This window comes from Canis lupus, chromosome 24 (assembly GCF_048164855.1).
Source record: "Canis lupus baileyi chromosome 24, mCanLup2.hap1, whole genome shotgun sequence".
Classification (NCBI taxonomy): domain Eukaryota; kingdom Metazoa; phylum Chordata; class Mammalia; order Carnivora; family Canidae; genus Canis; species Canis lupus.
The window spans coordinates 43,256,688-43,278,469 of NC_132861.1; the positions used below are offsets into that span (position 1 = coordinate 43,256,688).

Here is a 21,782-nt window from a genome sequence, read left to right on the forward strand (position 1 = left end):
AGAAAACAAATCATAAACAAAAGAGAATTGATGAAAACTGTGTGTGTACATGTTTGGTTAGGTTGGTTAAAGCTATATTACTAGTTTTTAAAGTAAAACGAAGACACTATGACAGTATTGGTAAATTATGTCACACACAATGGCTTGAATTCACTTAACAAATACCAAAACATCTTGGCCAACATGAAATAACTATATCTCCTAGTTCTCACACATAGCCATACAAAAAACTAACATTTATTTAATACCTACTATGTTCCAGGCATCAGGTCAGATGTTGACATGTGTGATCACACTAGTAAATTTCAGGATCATTATTTAGCAGAGGAGGAAACTGAGTCTCAGAAAAATCAGTTGATGTGTCCAGCCCCACAGATTAAGGGATATTGCCAGGGCTTGACTCCAAGCATTTTCCGAATCCCATTGCAGTGTGCTTGCCAACTATGCTAAAGGACTTAAGAACCGAACAATGAATCAAATTAAATGGTCCCAGCTAACAAATTGACTACGTAAGTGCCATAATGCCTTTACTTTACATGGGGACTCTAGCAACTATAATTTGATAAACCAACTGCAAAATCTGTTGAATGACATTTTTGTCTCACCTTGTAACATTCCCCCAGAGTGAAATTCTCTCCATTCATTCAATAGACATTTACTGAGTGAGTACCATGTGCCAACCGTTTTTCAAGGGGCTAGGGAGAGAGCAGAGTCCCTGGTTTCATGGAGCTTCCAGTCCAGAGGATGATACAGAGATACAAACATACCCTCACAATCAGTGTGTTAGGTGCTGTGTTGGGAGAAACACTGAGTACCATGGGGCTCAGATGAGAGCTTGAAACCCAAACGCAGGGAAACAGGGAGGCAACCCCAGGAAGAGATTTAAAGCAGAGAGGTGAGGAAATGAAAGGTGCATGGGGTCATGCTGAGGCTGGGAGAGAACTCAATGGTGCAGCCATTCATGAGTTTCAAGCAGGCAAACAGTATTCACTGATCTTTTTATTTGAGAAGGATCCCTCTGACTGCCATGGGGGTGAATGGGCTGGGGATTCGCAGCAGGCAGGCAAGGGAAGAAGCAACCACAGCAGTTTGAATAGAAGAGAGAAGTGGTGGGAATACCAGAGGAAGGGGATGAGAAGGTAGTGGGGAGGAAAATCAAGCTGATTCATGACTGACTGGATATTGGTGGCCATGGGCAGACACCAGATGAGGTATCCTCTAGGACATTTACTAGAGTTGGACAGGAGCTAGTGTCACTCACAGAAAAAAGAACAATTTGGAAAAGGAAATGATGAATTAAACTCTGGATAAGCTGACTTTGTGTATCCACCAGGCAGTCCAGAGGACAGGGGGATGCTCTGGGCTGCATGTCGATTATGCTTTTCAATGGCAGTAAGCACTGAACTTTCTTTCAACTTCCTCAAAACATGTGCATTTGTCCTGGGATTAATTCTTCAAATCTGTAAATTCTCCAATTTTTGACAAAGAAAAGTTGTGATGTCAGAGGGGGGAGAAAAGGCTTGCTTGTTTGTTGTTTTCGAAGAGCCACACTGTAACTGCCTACTACTAAAAAAGGCTTAAAATTATTTAAACTGCAGTCATTCTATGAAGAGATCTCTTGAAAAGTTATGGGACAACATGATCATGCGAAAATCTTCTACACTAACCTTTTACTTCTTGGAGTAAAAATATAATTAAAGAGAAACAAAACGTACTTTACTTGGATGCTAATTCCAAAGAGAGCACATATAATAATGAAGACTTTATAAAGCCAGCATAATGGAAAATGTGCAGGAGTCGTGGAATGGTGTGGCAGTTCCATGCAGTGAACAGATGGTGGCCATGAAAACTGTGAAATGTAATGAGCCTAGAGTAGCCTTTTAAGTGATCCAGGCTCCACAGAGCATAACCAGATGCCAATCACTGGCCCCAAACTGGTAGTTTGCTTTTTACCGTAACAGCTTGCACAGATGAACAGCACATTCTCAAGGTACTTGGAAAGAAAGACCTTGGCTGAGCAATAAGTACCTGGACTTTCAAAAACTTTGCTTTCAATTCAAACTACTCATCTGAGTACCTTGAAGGGAACACTTCTTTTGACTGCTAGCAAGATTTCAGGATTCTAGAGTTCCCTTCCCCTTTGACAAAAAGTAAGTTCTAGTCTAGTCTTTAGGGGGGAAAAAATCCTTTCTTCAAAACACAGTCGATATAACATATATGATAAAGATTGTTGGTGACTGGTTTTCCCACTTTTGTAACCAATTAGATCTTGCAAAAAGGATTCTGGAGAAAGTAGAAATAGTTGGCTTTGTTGTGTTTTGGAAGTATCTACTGTCAGAAGGAATACTAACGCCCTTTGTGTTACAATCTCTTCTAAAATCCCTCCCTACTTTACACCCCCATCCAAGTAAAGCACAAATACACACACATGCAATGCACACACAGACGCACACATGCACGGCAGTTTTTAAATGAAAAGAATTAAAACCATATGGAGTCTTTGCCAAGGTTTACTGAGGTCACAGTTTCCTCTTGAGAAAAGAATTGTTTTCATGATACGTCTTTTTATAAAGTTACAAATGGGTCTTTTGTGACTTTAAAAGAAGAAACAGCAAAAGTGAGAAAAATTAGAGAGCACTGTGTAAGGCATTTACCGGGCTGAAAAATTCAGCAGACTGTAGCTACCATGTCAACCACCTCATACCTTCTTCCAACACATTTCCAAGGGCTCTGCTCCAGTGGTCGCATGTATTCACCAGTGGCTGATGAAAGTCCTTTGTATGCTTGATAGTAAGCTATTAATGTAAGCACAGGCTCCAACTAAAATATTTTATGAATACACAAACAGTGTAATTTGTACTTTTTCATGTAACCTAAGGATTTACAAACAGCCTTACTAACTCCACTGTGGCTGAAGGGAAACAGGCATATAGAACTATGTTTTAAGCCACACACACAAGAAAAGGGATAGGAAGGAAGGAAGAAAGGAAGGAAGGAAGGAAGGGAGGGAGGGAGGGAGGGAGGGAGGGAGGGAGGGAGGGAGGGAAAGAAAGAAAGAAAGAAAGAAAGAAAGAAAGAAAGAAAGAAAGAAAGAAAGAAAGAAAGAAAGAAAGAAAGAAGAAAGAGAGAGAGAGAGAGAGAAAGAAAGAAAGAAAGAAAGAAAGAAAGAAAGAAAGAAAGAAAGAGAATCAGTCAGTCAGAATTAGATTATCAAAATGAGCACAACAGGAGCTGGTATACAGTAGAATCCGAGATTCTATGCATTTATCCATTTTCCGAATGCCTAACCTACACCCAGGTACTATCTAGGTGTTGAAGACCCACAAATCAAAACAGTTCCAACCTTCAAAGACCTCATCAGGTCTTTGGTCTATCAGGAAGGCAGGCAAATTCCAATTCGATCTGCCAAGTATTATGTGACAGAGGGGAAGTGTCTCAGTGGGACCAGAGAGGTCAAATAAACCCACTCAGAGGGTAACACTGGGCTGAAACCTGAAAGGCACACAGGAACCACTCAGGGACTTAGAAGAGTCATGTCTTGAAAGCCACTCTTCTGTTTATATAGAAAAATAGAGATCTCAATTCCTGTCAAAATAACAGTGGCCTTAGCATCCTGGCTGGAGGGTGAGGCACTGTGGCTGCTTCATGAGGCCAAGTCCTTTCTACAAAGGGTGATGCCACTTGGGCTGAATTTGAACATGCTCAGAATGTCCCACCCCTGATTCTCTGGCCCTTTAAGAGATAGACATTCGGAAAAGAGTTTCTATTTTGGGGTTATATGACAGGCGCACTGAAGACTCCTTTTTGAATATTAAACTCTAATCCCTTCTCCATGAAGTCATCTGATGGCTCAAGTTTCATCATGGCAAGCCAGTGGGAAAATCACTGTCCTCATACTCGTGTGCTTTGCCTGACCCACCCACATTCAGCCCATGAACACCCACACCCCACCTGTCTACAAGTTGTCTTCTAACTCCATAGAAACTGATTATAACTGAATTTTTAAAGATATGCCATAATTACCTTTAAATAACTTTCCTTCTTTTCTTTCTTTAGCTTAAAGTCGTTATAGGAAGGATGGGCTTACACAAGACCTTCAAGAGCTTTACTCAGACATGTCAGGTCGCAGGTGAGGAAGGAACAAAAATCAACTTTAGACTTAGCTGTTCTTTATCTGTGAAGAACTTGATGCTACTGACTTAAGGTCTGGGCCTCATCAACTGTGAGGCCTCTCACTGTGATGGCCACCATGTCATGTGTGTTTGTAGAGCCAAGCCAAGGTTTGCTCTGGTCTTGAGAATTGGGGCAGCGCTGGGAAGGACTCCTAGGGAAGACGTGAGTGTGACCTAGGGAGGCACAGTGAGTCAGGAAACTGTCTCCACGGTGTTAGGAGCTCGATGGCTGTCGGGTGTCTTTATGATGCCTTTAATGCTTAGCGTGTGAGGTTTGTCTCCACCTCCCCTCTTTATTCATCAGAGTGGCATGTGGCAAAACCCAAAATGTTCCACAAAATTACAAAATTACCCTGTCTAGCTGTAACGAATGCAGCAACTTTGACTCAAGATGATTTCCTTTGGAAGGCAAGCTTCCTTTACAAAAATTGGTAAGTAATTAAATCAGGGTGTTGAGCTTCCTTTCTATTATGTTATTTTGTCAACCACAGGTAAACAAATTTATTTTTTCTCTTTTCTTTATGGAGAAACTGAGTAAGAGAGCTTTCTGACTTCACTGAGGTCAATAGTGTGTGTAGGTCCGACGGTGGGCTAGCCCCATGATACCTGGCACTGGAGAGGTGAGAGTAGCTCTGTTTCATGGATGACCTACTCTAATGGAAGCACTGTTGGCAGAGGGCCAGCTGTGACCATCAGGGCTTCAGAAGCACTGTCCATTTCTTCCACACAACGACCCTGCAGGTGGGAGTTAGTGTCCCCATTTTGTAGACGTAGAGAAAGAGACCTCCCTCCCCCCACCCCCCAACACACACAGGGGTTAAGGAACTTGTCCATAGAAGGGTCTGCTGTTTTCACTAAAGGCTGGGATTTCAACCAAGGACAGATCGTCTGGTTCCAAAGTCTAAGCAGCCCACACCAGCACCTCCCTCTCAGAATGCCTAGAAATTCTGCCTGGAACGCCTGCTCCTGCCTTCTGTCCTTTATCTCTTCAAGGCATAACATCTTTCTCACAATAACCATTCCCTGCTCCAGTCTTAAAATGTCTTTTAAATCCTAGTCCCTAACCAATCATAATCAAAGTGTTTTTCCTTTCTTTAATGAGAAGAGTTGAGATGAGATGAGGTGGGAAGTACGGTCAGGGAGGGAAACTACATAAATCTTCTCCCATATTCTATCTTTTTTAAAACAAAGGATTTTCAGGCAGTTTTGTTAAAAAAAAAATGCAACTGAATGCATTTCAAAGATCTTCCTTTCCAGGGTCAGTAAGCGTAGGGTCCCAAGATCTTAATTCTGGATAGAAAGGCAGATAGGCAGCAGGCATGGTTGATGTGGTGTTGATGGCAGTGAGTGAGTCACAGTTCTAGAATTTACTCTTTATGAAACTCCAGACAATGGAGAAATTAATACTGCCTTACTGTAAGGACCGGAGTTGATAAATATAAAGCAAATGGAACAGCATAGTACCTGGCAGCTATTTCTCCAAGGTACAATTTATGCATTTTAGACATAAATGCATAGACATACATTCATAGTTATTTAATAATTAACCAACATTCGATGAGAAATACCCATGTGTGAAGGTCTGTTAGTGCAATAGGTGATGCAGAATTCAGTAAGAGTTTGGCTTTGTATTCTCAGGGCTCACCATCAAGATGGTAAATCATATATACATATAATTAGGTGTAATTCCAGCAGCCTATAATACAAATTACCATGGGAGTGCCAAGCACTAAAATATCATTACTGCTTTATCAGGCAAATGACATATTCCTTTAAGTATGTAGTTTTCAAAAAAAAATTCTGCTCCATTATTCCAACTGATTTTTCTGAGAGCATTTCACCCACAGGCACAAATCAATAATTTGACATGAGAAGTCAAGAGGAAAAAAAAAACAGAAGACAGAAAGCACTCATATCTAAATATGTGCATGTTATTTCACTTCAAGAAACATTTGTCAGTTGCCTGCTAGGCACAGGACTAGTGTTTGCTTGGGAGGAAGAAGCCAGGTAAGCCTGGCCTTGCTCTCGGTGCACGAGGATTTCCTTAAGACCATAATATGTATATGGCTTCAGATATGTGCGATATCCTCTTTTTTTAATATATGAGGGCTGAAAAGAAGAAATGCAGGGGTGATTTCCTCAATGAGATGTTGTATAAAGATCGTATGCAAGGTTTATACAAAAGGGAAGGCAACATAGCAGAGAGGTACTAAACCCACACCGCCCGGATTCAAATCCTACCTTGACCACTTACTACTTATGTGACATTGAAACTGCAATTTAATCTTTCTGTGCCTCAGTTTTGTCCCTGAACATAGGATAATATGGATCAGATGGTGGTTGTGAGATTAAATGAAGTAATTAATCCACATAAAGGCTTAATGTGATACTTAGCAGAAAGTAAGGACTTTGTTGTTATCACTGTTATTTTTCTGACAATATTTAGAACATGCAAATAACATCTAAAATGCAGATAGGAAGCACTGAAAGTAAACTCTATATCTAGTATCATGTGGCCCCTCCACGGGAAGAGGAAGGACCTCCACCCAAAATATTGAGACTGATGACACCTCCCCACCCCCAACATAAACCAAGAAGGCTTTGTAGGGAGGGGAGAGCAGGCTTCAAAAAAAGGTCCAACAACAACTTGACAGAGCAAGGAAAGGAAATGGGCTTGAGGTTTTTGTAATGGTTAGGGGCTGGGACAGGGTGAGGCTCCTGAGTGTGGGCGCCCGCTGGCAGCAAAGGAGGGAGCATCTAGGCTTCCTTATCAGCTTCCCCAGATGCATGCAGATGACTCAAATGCTGTCAGCAGTCAAACATCAAAAACTGGAGTCAGACTCTTCATTACAAGTGTGTACAAACCTTCCCAAACAATTTATATATGGCTCAGGGAGAGGATTTTGGCAGGCTGGTACATGTTTCATATGTTGCAATGTTCGGCAATCTACGTCTACATTTAGACATCTATTCCACGAAGGGATGTAAACCGTGTATTCATGTTTAATTTCCTTTGGTTCTACCAAAACTAAAGAAGAGTAGGAAATTACGTTCTTTAATGTATTTCACTGTTATTTAAAAAAAAAACAAAAACAAAAACAAAAGCAAAAAATCCAACTTGGAGCAAGAGGCACCTCTGAGTTGAGTTTCATCCATGGGCTTCCAGATGGACTCTCTCTAAAGAGACCCCAGAAGAGAAGTTACAGTTTCCACCTCCAACAGTCCATTCTATCACCTTATGATCCTTGAAGTTAGATTAACATGTGAGTACATCACGCTGGGCCAAAAGTGAGGCTAGTTCTCATTGATGGTTTGTTGTGGTTGTTACCATTGCTTTTTTGTGGTTACAGTTGAATATTTTCTGAGTTCTAGATAAGCTCCTGACCCCTGGCCAAAGATTTCACATTCACTGTGTCATTTAATAACAACCCTATGAGGTAGATACTATTATTTTCCCATTTTATAGATGGGGAAAAACTGAGAACAGATGGAGCCCAGCTGCCCATTCCTTCACAGCTTCTATATATATAAACAGTGATTTTTTTGTCTTGTTTTTTTCAAACATCTTTCTGCCATACATGGAATCACAGACATACCAAATTCTATTTGATGTGATTAAACCCCCCAGGAGAAAATTATGATTCTGGCTTGGAAATAATTTAGCTAGGAAGACACTATTGAGGAAGAGCCACAGTATGAGAAAACTCTTCAGCATCTCTTAGTTTATAACCATAGACAATTTTCTGAAACTATTGCAATCTATGGGGTGAAAGTAGTTTATGATGAATAAATTATGGCCCCCTATAAGAAGTCCCTGTTTCAGAGGCACCTGGATGGCTCAGTGGTTGAGTGTCTGCCTTCAGCTCAGGTCATGATCCCGAAGTCCTTGGATCGAGTCCCTCTTTGGGCTCCCTGGGAGGAGGCTGCTTCTCCCTCTGCCCACGTCTCTGCCTCTCTGTGTGTGTTTCTAATGAATAAGTAAATAAAATCTTAATTGAGTCCCTGTTTCATTTCTAAACACCGATTTTTAGTAGATGAAAATATTTTCCACAGGTCCTGTAAAAAGTAATTGAATTTCTACAATAGCTATAATATTGAAATTTTTCATCTGAAATTCTCAATCTTGGATCACTCTTTACAGTCTTCAACACCCATGGGATCATATACAAGTTGACACAAATAATGATTATGCTCTCCTGTCAGCTGAATTTGCATTTTCTAAGGCATACTACGACTGAGTGTATCGATCTAGCACAAGGCATGGCAAAAAAATCAAATACGGCAACGCACTATTTCATTATGAATTTTTTCTGTACTTTTTTTAAAAGTTCACAAACAGTAATAGGCTAAGAGAAAATAATTGGAAATGGAGTCTCTAAAAAATCTTACAAATTTAACTAGTACAATGTTAGTGTCCAGATGTCTACTAACTTTATATTAAACTATAAATGTTTGCTCAAATCTAGCAACAGACTTTCAAGTACATGGGCATTTTATCCGTGGCTTTCTTTTAAAGTTGCCACATTAAAAACGTTTATGGATTTGGCAGTTTTGTTTCTGCGATTTTCAAGCCAACATACTCCCCAGATGTGATGCTGGTTCTGCATCTACTGTGAACGCTGAGACAGGACTTTAATCGAGTGGAAAAGATCATAACTGGGTGCAAAATGATCTTTGGGGAAAATAAGGAACTTCTAAAGGGTACCAGAGTGCTTGCAGAATTGGAATCCGAGCTTCAAAGATCTCCCCATCACCCCAGTGCTGTAATATGGACAGCACTACTCAGCAAGGGACTTACACTGAATGACAGGGCCTAAAATGGGGTTATCTTCACAAATTGGGTAATTGCTGCCATCTTTAAGCTGGCATCTGACCAAATAACTATAGGCAGCTTAAAAGACAATTTATTGCAAAAACTAAGCTTTGTCCGAAAATGGAAGGATTAGGTTGTGGTTTCCTGCCTTGCCCTGCTTTGTATTGCTGGAGGCTGGAGTAAACATGTCTTCTGACAAGATCAATATTCTCCTGTCTTTAATGGAGCCAGTGCCATCCCCTTACGGTTGGCAGACAACTTGCCCTGTCCTATCTTATAAATATTCAGTAGGAAATCTAGACATCACGGAGTGCAAGAGAACTGAAATCACCTTTTAAAGGAATTAATAAACACTAGTGCAGATCCAAACAAACTTCTACTGGATTTCGGCAAAAACTGAAATTAACATAACTTGCCCCAAGTTGAATACGTTTTTATCATTTAAAGCAATTTTGGAGGAAGCCAGAACATTTGGATTCTTAAACACTTTGGCTATTAGAAATAAAGCTGAAAGAAAATAAGTTTATATCAAATAAACCTTATTTTCTCATTGTAGGGGCTGGAAAAAATGATGCAGGGAAATCACTGCATGTAAGTCCAAATAAACAGTATCATTTGCACATGATTAAGAAAGTACACATTCATACACATGGGGCTCTATTACCTCCCTGCAGCACCCAAATGAAATGTGCTGTTGTTAAGATGTCTCTGAAATAGAAATCATTAAAGCATAAATCAGTCGCTACTGACAGATAAACTAAGATTTACGGTTAGGTCTTAAAGGGATTGTAAATGGTAAATCTGATAGTAAAACCTGTTTATGGAAACAATACAAGAAGCTTCATAAATGCTACAGCCTGTTCAGTTAATGATGTTCAAGATACTTGATTTCTATCAACCACTCACTCTTCTAGGTTTTCTGGGACATGGACCCATCCCTGAAAATCCAGAGGAAAGTGCAGCTCAAAAGATAATTTGGAAGAAAAATAATACCAAAAGAAGGGTAGAAGGGCAGCAACAGAGTAATTTAAATTGCAGACAAGTGGAAAATGTGGAAAAAGAGGAAGGAGGGAAGATGGCGAGGATGAGAAGCAAGCAACACAAAGTGAACTCGCATGGGTTCTTTTTACAATATATTTTTAAATGCAGTATTGTTCAGTAGTAAAACTGGTGCACATTTGTACAAAGAGCTAGTGAATTTAGGAGACAATAATTGTCTGCATTAAATACAACCTCATGGGGTGCCTGGGTGGCTCGGTTAGTTAAGCGTCTGATTCTTGATTTCAGCTCAGGTCATGAACTCAGGGTCCAGAAACTCTGTGTCAGTGGGGAGTCAGCTTAAGAGATCTCTCTCTCCCTCTCCCTCTTATCTGTTCTCTCTCTCTCTCTCTAAATAAAATAATAATGAATTTTAAAATATTTTAAAATTAAAAAAAATAAAAATAAATACAGTCTCATGATTCTTCACAATTCTTCAATCAAGTGTGCCTAGACAGATCCCAAGGATCAGAAGGCATTTACCAATTTTTGATTGATTTTTAATTAATTTTAATTAGACTGATTAGCCCAGTCTAAAACATGTCCAGGATACGTCATGATGGACTATGTAAACATATGAGACAAAAAGCAATGAACAACTCTGTTTTCCATAAATGACCAATAGTCGGTAAGGAGACACAGACACAAAGATTTTGGAGTGATTTGAGCTTTCTGTTGAGGAAATCTAAGAAAAAAACAGGTACAAAACCTTGTTGAAGGACTGTTATTTTTTAATTTTTTATGTCCATGTATTAAAAATGCAGAGTTTGCAATTGAATAAATTACACACACTGGAAGATTTTATCTTTAGTATTCTAGTAAAATAGACTATCTAATGTGTAGTCTCCTTCCTGTTTTTCACAAAGGCCTGGCCCGTCTGTCACGCCTACCATGTGTCCATGAACACTGATGGACTGCTTTTAAGGAAAAAAAAAAAAAAAGATACTCATAATTTTGAAATGAACTTTGAAGTAGAACCACAATGAAGCCCTAAAAAGTGACTTGACTCACATCTGTAATGAAGACAGCCACGTGTAATTGAGAAACGTACATACATGACTCTAGGGAAATACACTCATGAATTCCTCAAGGCAGTATTCGTGAATGCCTGCTCACACAGGCTACCATGCTTCGTACCACCAGTCACCCAAAGAGCCTTAGACCTTACCCTTGAAGGAGGGTAAGGAGGAGGAGATTAGGATGCGGCATGGAGAGTGTGGTACTTACTCTAGGACCAGTATGGACACCATGCTAGGAGTTGCAGAGGCAAAATAGACATGGACCCAGTGAAACAGTCCTTATTTATGTGAAATAATATTATATGTGCTAGTATGGGGTCCAAGATTTTCTAGGGAGGTAAAACTGAGGGAAAAAATCCATTTATTGGCTAATTATCAAGTTAAATGCACATTAGTATCATGTCATAATGATTTTTTCTTCTTCTCCAATTTTTTTTTTTTTAATAAAGAGAAAAATATCCTTTCAGCTGAAAATAACGAGGGAAATTTGGGGAAATGCTGAGGTGAGTAAGGGTAGTTTAAATAAGGATGCTTTTATAGCATCAACTACATAAAACAAGTAATGTTAAGTTTCCAAGGCAGAACTGTTTACAGTATCAAGTGCTTGTGGGAGCAGCAGTTTAAAATATAACGGGATAAGATAAATAGAAAATCACAAAAAAGGAGTTTATGTAAAGGACCTACTTCTGTTTTTCTTTTTCCAAGTTGTTGTAAATCAGAAGTCAAAGCACATGTATAAGTCAAAGCCCAGGAGGAGCAGGAACCTAACTGAATTCCAGAGAGGATGTAGTGTTAGCTCCAGAGAAGTCTCTTTGGGACATTTCTTTTTTTTTTTTTTTTTTTTTTTTGTCATGATATAAGGTTTACTTTTCTCAAAATCATGGATTCATTATCTCTATTTTCCCTATTTAACAAGACTCTTCAAGGATGGGAGCGTGTTTTACTGTATGTGTTTCACTACATATGCGTAATGGCTCATCATCTTGCCAAGAATATATCCTCTGGGAGGCAAGATATGAGAGCTCTGTAAAGGTTTCATAAAAGGACTTCCTTTGTAGCCCTTTCTTCCTGCTGCTGTAGTACCAGTCATTTTATCCCCTCTGGCTTCCAGCTTCATTTTTATAATTTGTCCCTCAACTTCTCCGCGCAAGTCCAGGGACGCACTGAGTGCCTACGACACTTCAACGCATGGGAGAGAAAGTAGAGTACTAGAGGTTTCCTGTTCTTCCCTTAAGTTCAAGAGGGTTTTTTTTTTTTTTTTTTTTTTAGCAGCTCTGTTTGTTTCACTTAAGACATAAATAGTGCAGGGAAAGAAATAAGATAGGACAATATTTCTTCTCTGTGATATTTCAGGAATTAATAAATCAGAAGCTGAAAGAACAGAGCCCTCGACCAAGTGATTGAAATCTATCAAGTATTTATTGTTCCCCCAGTAGACTGTGGGGGAAGAAATGAGGATTTTTTAAAAAAAGATTTTATTTATTTATTCATTAGAGACACAGAGAGAGAGAGGCAGAGACACAGGCAGAGGGAGAAGCAGGCTCCATGCAGGGAGCCCGACATGGGACTCGATCCTGGGTCTCCAGGATCACATCCTGGGCTGAAGGCAGCGCTAAACTGCTGAGCGACCAGGGCTGCCCAGAAATGAAGATTTTTAAGCAGAAACTGTATCCCATATTCCAGAGCAGAGAGACGGGGCTGAAGCCACAGGAGGCAGAGAGGAAGCTGGTGGCTAAGGAGCCTTAGGCGTGGAAGCTGTGAAGTGAGAGAGTGAGAGAGCTGAGCTTAGGCAGCCGTACATCCAGAAACAAAGGAGGACAAGGCAGGACCAGTCTCCACAGGCCATGACCCTTCTTGCCTCCACCTCCTCCAGCCCATCCTCTGTGGACATGTTGCAGGGCCACCAAAGAGCAGAGATGCATACAGCAAGCTGCTTGAATGGGAGTAGCCTATCCAATAGCACATTCAAGCAAATTATCATCTTTCCATGGCTCATGTGAAAGAATCAAGAAAGAAAGATAAAATACTAATTCAATCACATTACTTCCCAAAAAGCCTTTTATAGCCACTCAGTGTCTGCTGGGCAAAACTCAAGGCACTGGAGGATTTTTGTAGTCTGGCTTTAGCGTACTCTTGCAGCCTTATTTTTACAACTGGCTCTCAGGTTTTACCAAGTCAAGCACATTATCTTGATGGCATCACACCCCCACACACTTCTATGCTTGCACACATCTGTGTTCTTGTCCCGGAATGGCTCTCCCATCCCTTACTCTGTCTCAATGACTCATTCTGCAAATACCCCCTCATCCTAAGACATGGTCCAAATATCGCTACCTCCAAGATACCTCCCCAGCCTTCCCCTAGCCCACCAGGTAGAATAGGGTGCTTTGACCTCTGTGCTCATACCTCGCACATACCTCACTTACAGCCCTCATCTCAGAATTATCTAAGCCGCATTCTTGTCTGGGAATCAGGATCTTCTCAAGGCCAGACGTCACATCCTGTACCCCTCTCATCTTTCAGTCAACAGCAGAGTACGGGAACATAGTGGGGACTTGACAAATATGTATTAAATAATCTCTTGAGAGGCACATTCAAGTCAGTTTAGCCAATGCTTTCTCTTTTTTTTTTTAAGATGTTATTTATTTTTTCATGAGAGACACAGGGAGAGAGGCAGAGACACAGGCAGAGGAAGAAGCAGGCTCCTTGTAGGGAGCCCAATGTGGGACTCGATCCCTGGACCCCAGGATCACGCCCTGAGCCAAAGGCAGACGCTCAACCACTGAGCCACCCAGGTGCTTTGCCAGTGCTGAGTACTTGCCACATGGCAGACCAAAACAAACCCCCAAATGATAAGACACAGTTACTGTGCTTCAGAAGCTTCGAGTGTCACAGGGAAGAGCAAACACATACAGTGCAACGTAAGATGTACACTGCGAAGATACAGAATAGATTCAGAAGTAGTACCTGAGAGAAAATACTAAGATAGAACCTGGCTGTAGTGGAGGTTTAATCTAGGAAACACTGAGAACCAAAGCTGGCCAGGAGTCTTCGAGATGATTCAGCAGCCAACGGAGAGCCACTGATGAGCTTGGGAGAGCAAGAGCATCTTGATGCAAATGGTATTTTAGGAAGGACCACTCGGCAGCGGCAGCAGCAGGATGAAATCGCTGGAGCAGGGTGGGTGGTGCAGCATGAGGTCCCCCTAAGCTTTCTGGCCCTGAATTACAAAATGAGACTTCTAGTTTACAAAGCCACTTTGGCTCCTGCCATTAAAGATGTTTACCCCATCAAGGGAAGGCCAAGAGCACACGCTGCATAGAGTTAAATGCTGGGCAGACAACAGGTGGTGGGTAGTGTATGCAGAAGAGGATGCCCGCCAGCACCGATGGGGCAGTGCAGCTAAAAGCAGAAGAGCCTGCAACTAGTTCAGGGAAAACACCATCGAATTCTCAAGGCCAGGAGAGTTCAGGGAGACCGCAGGACGTCCAGACACACTTCTGGCTCGTGCTCCTCTAGCGGCAATCTCAACAGTACTTAATCAAAAGAAGAAAACACACAATTGTTACACTAACATGAAAATGGCAGCAGGCAGCCTCAGTATTCTTTAAGGGGTCTCACAATTATATTTCCAAGTCTAGAGCTGCAGCAGAGTCAAGACCAGGGGGTCCCAAAATGTCACCACGACAAGGAGCAACTGCTGGTGTCGGCAAGTGACTCAGAGCCTCTTGTAGACTCTGAGAGCGAAGAGGCTTTGGCTGAAATGGGAGCTGGGATGCTGAAAAGGAGGGATGACATGGTGCAGGGGAAAGTACAGTGTTAAACGTTCAAAAGTTAATCTGGTATTAACTTCCCCTCACCTCCTGCGGTAAGCAGAATGCTAATTCTGAGACGGTCCCCTGACCTCACTCCCTGGTGCTGCTCCAGCGATTATGTTCCTTTGCAGGGCACAAGGGGGTTTTGCCATTGTCATTAAGGTCACTTACTAGTTGACCGGAAGAAAGGGAAATTTTGCTGGTGGGTTTAATCACATGAGCCCTTGACAGAGAAGGTCTTCCATGGGGGCAAAGGGGAAAGTCAGGGATATCTGCAGCATGAAGAGGATTCCAGCACGGCCACTGGTCTGAAGATGGACAAGGCTTATGAGAAGGCCTGTACGTGGCCTCTTGGGGCAGAGTGTGAACCCTGGCTGATACCAGAGAGAAACAAGGACCACAGTCCTATAACGGCAAGGGACGTTGGCCAACTTGGCCAACAACTTGAATGACTCTGAAGTGGATTCTTTTCCAAATCTTCTACACGAGAATGCAGCTCAGTCAATACTTTGAGTTCAAGTTTGGACAGCCTAAGCAGAGGGCCCAGCCACACCCACCAGAGCTTAGGGTGAGATAATTAACAGGTGGTGTTTTATTTTAGTTTTTTTAAAGATTTTATTCATTTATTCATGAGAGACACAGAGAGAGGCAGAGCCACAGGCAGAGGGAAAAGTAGATTTCTCGTGGGAGCCCGATGTGGGACTCGATCCCAGGACTCCAGGGTCACAACCTGAGCCAAAGGCAGATGCTCAACCACTGAGCCACCCAGGTGCTCCAATGGCTGGTATTTTAAGCTGCAGAGTTTGCAGTAATGTATTAAAGCAGCAATAGAAAACAGGATGCCCTCCAAAAATTCTTGTGAAATTGATACCTATAAATTGATAGACAGGAAGGCCTTAAAACTGAATACTGAAAATGCAACTTCATAAAGCAGGTAAACGATGTGGACAATAAGAACCATGATGTAAGATAAGGAAAAGGCACTGAAGGTAGCAAATCTGGGACAGGCATGGCTGGAGGAACTGCAGCCCCATAGACACAACCTTGCCCTGCTGCTCAGAAAACTCATTCCTTCCCATGGTCCAACTTAATATCTTATTCTCTGATAACATGGGCCCCACTGAATTAATCATTCATCCATCCAATATGCATGTAAGTGGCTACTTCATACCAAGCAGTGGCGTCACCACCACACCCACACCGAGAGTTCAGTCAGGGAACACTACTCTGCTACACTACGATCCATCACTGCCCGTGCTGGGGAAAGAAAAATGAGATCTGATGTTTCCAGCAAATAGTATGTTAAATTAGATAAGGGAAAGGAGTCTTGGAGTCTCTGCCCAAAGGCTGAATCAAGGTCGGCATAAGCACCAGCATGAAGGCAAATAATTTGATGTGATCAAAATTAAAATGAAAGACGAAAGGATTATTATTTAAAATATAAGGTAGGGGGCACCTGGGTGGCTCAGCAGGTTAAGCATCTGCCTTTGGCTCAGGTCATCATCCCAGGGTCCTGGCTTCGAGCCCTGCATCTGGCTCCCCATTCAGCAGGGAGTCTGCTTCTCCCTCTGCCTCTCCCCTTTCTCTCTCTCTCAAATAAATAAAATCTTTAAAAACAGAATAAAATAAAATAAAAGTGAGAGGCATGATACCAATACTTGACTCAGAACCATCTCTTTGGTGAAGCAGTCAAAATATGTGGGTGTTTTATTATCCCTTGGGGATTGTCAGAAATGATTCTGCTAGGAGAAGATCTCTGGGCCAATGAAAGTGAACCTGACCCAGGGAAGCTGCTGGGATCGAAAGGTTATCTGTCCAGAGCTAATGTGTTTATTTGGAGTAAAGCCAGGCAAGCAGTCTAAGGCAACTCAGGTTGCTACAACTCCCCCATCACGTGCGTGGACTCAAACGCCTGTACCACATGGGACCTGCCAGGGGCAGCCATGGTGACAAAAAGATGTGAAAGCTTGGCTGAATATTGAAAAAGTAGCCCAGGCATTCCTTGGCTGCCAAACTTTGACATTCTTCATGTTGCTTTAGCCAGGCAGTGAAGTTCAGTAACCTACCACATGCTGCCTATATAATAGGAAACATTTACTTCAGTGAATGATTATAAACAGAAGGCTCTTGAAACAGCTCACTGCCAATCAGACCCTTTAAATATTTACATTCTGCTGGCTGACACAGACCCAGTGTTTATTACTCTGGTTGCTCCATGCAGGCTCCAGACTCGATCTGCACACAACGAAGGTAGTCTGGCTTCCCTGGGCAGGCCACTGGCTATCTCAGGGGTAAGAGGGCACAAGGTCAGACCTGAATACTCGTCTTTCTGCTACTGACCACTTCCTGTGTTATTTGCTCTCATTATTATTTACTCCCTCCCCACATGGCCATCATTGCAAAAGAGGTGAATATACTCGCTTGGCATATCCGTCTGGGGGCATTTTCCCTTGTTCATCATGCCAGTAAATGGGGGAAAATTTCTTTCCTTTCTAACTGGTAATGGTGTTGACAATTCTCCATTTTGCCTCCAGGTTAACCTAGGATGATTGAGCTGGCAATAATGATTTGATTCAGCTGGTAGGTTTACAGCCCTATGAATTGGGACTATCTCATCCCGGCCTGCCATGATAAATGATTTCTTTTCCTTGCTCCAAATATAATTATGTTCCTGATTAATAACAAATGTGGAGGAGACTCAGCCCCTGAAGCAAGGCTCAGGCAACCAGTCTCAACCACCAGCACATTTGTTTCATATCCGTTAAAAAAAAGAAAAAAAAAGGATTCACCGAACTCAGAGCAGAGATGGCAAGCCTTTTAAGAACAAAGAGCAAGATGGGGACCTGGTGGCAGACTCTGACATGACATTGCACGTTAGACGAAATGCAGAACATTAACTCTCGAGTTGCTTGAGACAAGCACACATTCACATTCTCTAGCGCATTAAAGCTGCATAATTCACAGCTAGCGAGCAGCTCATTTCTCTCTTCGGATATGGCCCAAGAAAAATATTGCTTTATTTTCCTTAGTAGTTCAAAGGAGGTGGCTCATGCCAGTAGGAAATCAAGTCACTTCTTTTTAAAAAGATGTTTTCTTCTTCCACTTGTTTCTGGGTTCTGAATCTCTCTTTAAACAACTTCAGACAAAGCTCCCTAACAAATAAAAGTAAATTTAAAAATGTGCCATGTGTTTTTCTGTAAATAAATCATGATAACTGCATATTTTAGTGATTATTTTCATGATACAGACAGCTTAAAAAAAAAAAAAAAAAACATGATAAGCCCATTGCACATAGCTCTCCCCCGCCCTCACCCTACACAGCTTTGTGAAAAACAAAGAGCAAGTATTGTCTCCATGCCAAAGGGGGAAACAATCATGATTTTAATGTGATTTCCTCAGTCCTTCAGGAAGTTCATGAAAAGATCTATGGATTGATTCTAGATTTCTCTGACCTCCGTGACAGCATGAGTCTTTAGAACCAGGAAAGCGACTGTATTCACTCTTGCATTCCATGCCTTGTACTTTTAAGAGGTGTTCACTAAGGTGCCTGAGATTGGATTGAACAGAGTGCTGGCTGGCCAACCAATCACAGGACTCAGATTCTGGAACATTTTAGAAGCTTAAGGGTCATTTGGCTATCATGGAAACGTGAGCCTAATGGTAGTTAGAAGAGGATACCCATGAAGAAACATTGCTTAAAGACACACATGTATTTGTAACACCTCGATAACACCCATAACCTGTGACATAAGTGGAAGAGCCAATTTCACCAGTCAAGAATGCTCTTTTGTCCTTCAGTTAGTCAATTAGATACATGGCTCGTCACACCACATAATTCATCTCAATTCCAGTGGCTCTGCATTACACAAAACCATATTAATCCTTATGATAGTGTAAATCAGGCAAACTTGAAATTAGCGAGAGCATGACGGGGCCTTCAAAAAAGACCTGATTATAGCTTCTGGAAAATCAATTTAGGGGAAAATTGTCTTTTATTTCAAAAACAGACAATTACATTCACATCAACAACATCAAAAATAAGAGCCAATATTTTATAGGCTCTATAATCCACATATTTTTTGAGCTGCTTATTTACATGTAAATTCAGAACCTATTCAAAAATACAGTGGACTAGGAAAAACCAATATGTTTTATTTTTAAAAGACAATTCGTTTTGGATGATTTCTTCTTTGCATTTTCTATAGGCTTACGTTTGTACTGTTTTTAAAGGCTTCGTAAAAGTACAACAGAGAATTTAAATGACAAAACTGCTAATGCAGCAGATACGTTGACTTCACCTCTGCAAAAAACTTAGCTGAGGCCTGAGTAAGACAAAAGTGTAAGTAATAAGTAAAAATGATATACTACCTAAAGAGGCCAAGTAAAGCCTCCTGGTGTGGGTAGTGAGACAGAGATAGTGATTTATACATAACATTTGAAAGGATTCCTCCTCTAAACAGAAAATTATCATCTTTCAGGGTTGCATGCTTCATATCTGCAGAGCATCTGCATGCACATAATATTCTTTCCATCCCAGCACCATGACACATGCATGTATGAGTGAGCTCACACTCAGGAATGCGCCCAAACACAAGCACACGCGTGTGCCCATGCACATCAAAGAGACAGCCAATGACCACTCAATTTCCAACCACAAACTGCTGTCAGAATGAATTCAACATTTTAGTTTTTCAAATAACCAGAAGGAATAGCAGGTGAAGTCAAGAAGACAGCTGAGGTAGTTAAGGTTTCAAACTCTGATACACTCAATGTTGATCTAATTCGCTAGATGACTGCCTATCAGGTTACATTAGGCGTCTTCCCCCTGTGGGAAGAGTCAAAGATCATGATATGATTATCACATCAGATATTTATTAGCAAAAACAAAACAAAACAAAAAACCTGTCATGATCTAGAGAATGGATGCATTTGTCAAATGAGGTGCAGAGGAACCCTGCATAATTTTAAGTCACCGTTAAGGACATGATGCTAAAGGAAAGACACCAGACATAAAAGAATATTTGCTGTGAGAGTCCATTTCTATGTAGTTTGAGACTGGTGTAACTGACCCACGCTCTTAAAAATCAAGATAGTGCCTACATTCAGGAAGGAGTGATTGATAGTGACAAGAAGAGGCACAGAAGAGCTCCTGCAAAGCTTATGAGGTTCTAGTTCGTGATCCCAGCCAGCGCTGGTTGCTTAAGTGTGTTCATTCTGTGGAAATCCATCAGGCTGGACAGTTGTAATTTCTATGCTTTCCAGTATGAATGTTATCCATCTATAAAAATTTACTCAAAAATGCCCACCATTAAGTAACCAAGTCTGCTATCTCTAGAGTTTATCTTCTTAAAACACACACACACACACACACACACACACACACACACAAACCCCATCTGTATATTCTCACTGAGCAAAAACTAAAGAAAGTGAATACAAAGTGGTTTGTCCTTAACACCCTGATTCTCAATTTGTCACAACCTTAAATATTTACAACGGAGAAACATTCAAATGCCAAGTTTTCACTCCTGACTTAAAATTTTAAAGCATCATTAACAATAGTTGTGCAGCCATGGAAGACAGAGTCAGGAAAGCTAGAAAAATTGCCGTGGCCTCACAGCCAAGAAGATGATGAGGATTTGGATCTCAGATGTTTCTGACCTCCAAGCTGTCTGCTTTATAGCATTTTTCTTGACAGCCCACTGGCAGCACAGAGCGACAGTCAGTGCTCACACCAGTGTCCCGCCCTGGGTACAAATCCCAGAGAAGAAGCTGCAGAGCGGTCCCCTTTATCCATAAGGTCTATGACAATAGCCAAGTTTAAAAACTAACCCCCAAGAGCCACAGCTGAGCTCCTCTCACTAACAGCTCCTTGCAAACAAATCGGGGAGCTTCTAAACTTCATGTATTTTTTGCAGGTTACCTAGATTCTTAATGGAACAGGTGGGTGCCTCAGAGAGGAAAGGTAACTGGGGCAGGTTGGCAAGGATTTCTTTTTTTCTCTCATACATGTCTTCATTTTGAAAACATTTCTTGAGTGACTCTCATATACCAGGCCCCCACAGCACTGTGATGAAGGAAGCAACACGCTAACCACCAGGTATTCTCCTAGCAATGGGGGGACAGGAAGGTAAAAAAATAAGACAATGGAGTCCTCATGATGAAATAAAGGTGTGGACAGAACACATCCTCCTCGTAGACACAGACAATAAGAAATAGTCTCTTGTTCTCAACTCCCCATTCCTAGAGAAAGGAAGTTGGTAGCACAGAAGTGAACCTAAATACATAGAATGTCAGTGCCTAAAAATACAAGGATTTTATTGTTGTTTTTCAAAATCATACCCAGCCCTTAACTCCAGGGGCATCCTATTGTCACAAACCACAAAAGGAAAAAATTAAGGGCAGTAAATATGCTGGAGCCCTGCACACCCACCCTCCTGAGTAATTAATGGCCAAAAGCCAGTTCGCTATTTCCCATGAACACTGCCTGAGATTGTTTCCTTGTCTTTGTAGGAATTCATCTTTGTCCAGGTCCTCTTCTAGAAGTTTATCTTTATAAGCTATGCCTAGCTTATAATACTAGGGGCACCAAAATACATCCTTTTGCCTTTATGCTCAAAGTATTATCGGCGATGGGGACTTTGATACTTTTCTCAGGAGATTCTTAATCTTGACTCAAAAATCTGTTTGCTAGCTCAATTCTAACTGCAAATTGGCATGAGTAAAAAGAGCTTTGATTTTCATACTATAAGATATTCAAAAGTAGGCGTGCCTGGGTGGCTCAGCGGTTGAGTGTCTGCCTTCTGCTCAGGGCATGATCCTGGGGTCCTAGGATCGAGCCCTGCATTAGGCTCCCTGTGAGGAGCCTGCTTCTCTCTCGGCCTATGTCTCTGCCTTTCTCTGTGTCTCTTTAGAATTAATAAAT

General features: G+C 41.4%; 1 protein-coding gene and 1 long non-coding RNA gene across 6 annotated transcripts in view; both read right to left on the reverse strand.

The window, feature by feature from the left end:
* The window catches only part of PID1 (phosphotyrosine interaction domain containing 1), a 225,682-nt gene that overhangs the window by 34,385 nt on the left and 169,515 nt on the right, over positions 1 to 21,782 (reverse strand). The window lies entirely within an intron of this gene.
* LOC140616131 (uncharacterized) overlaps positions 18,951 to 21,782 on the reverse strand; it is a 28,666-nt gene continuing 25,834 nt past the window's right edge. The window contains exon 3 of the long non-coding RNA XR_012016656.1: positions 18,951 to 19,682. This is a non-coding gene — a long non-coding RNA (uncharacterized lncRNA). The remainder of the gene's footprint in view (positions 19,683 to 21,782) is intronic.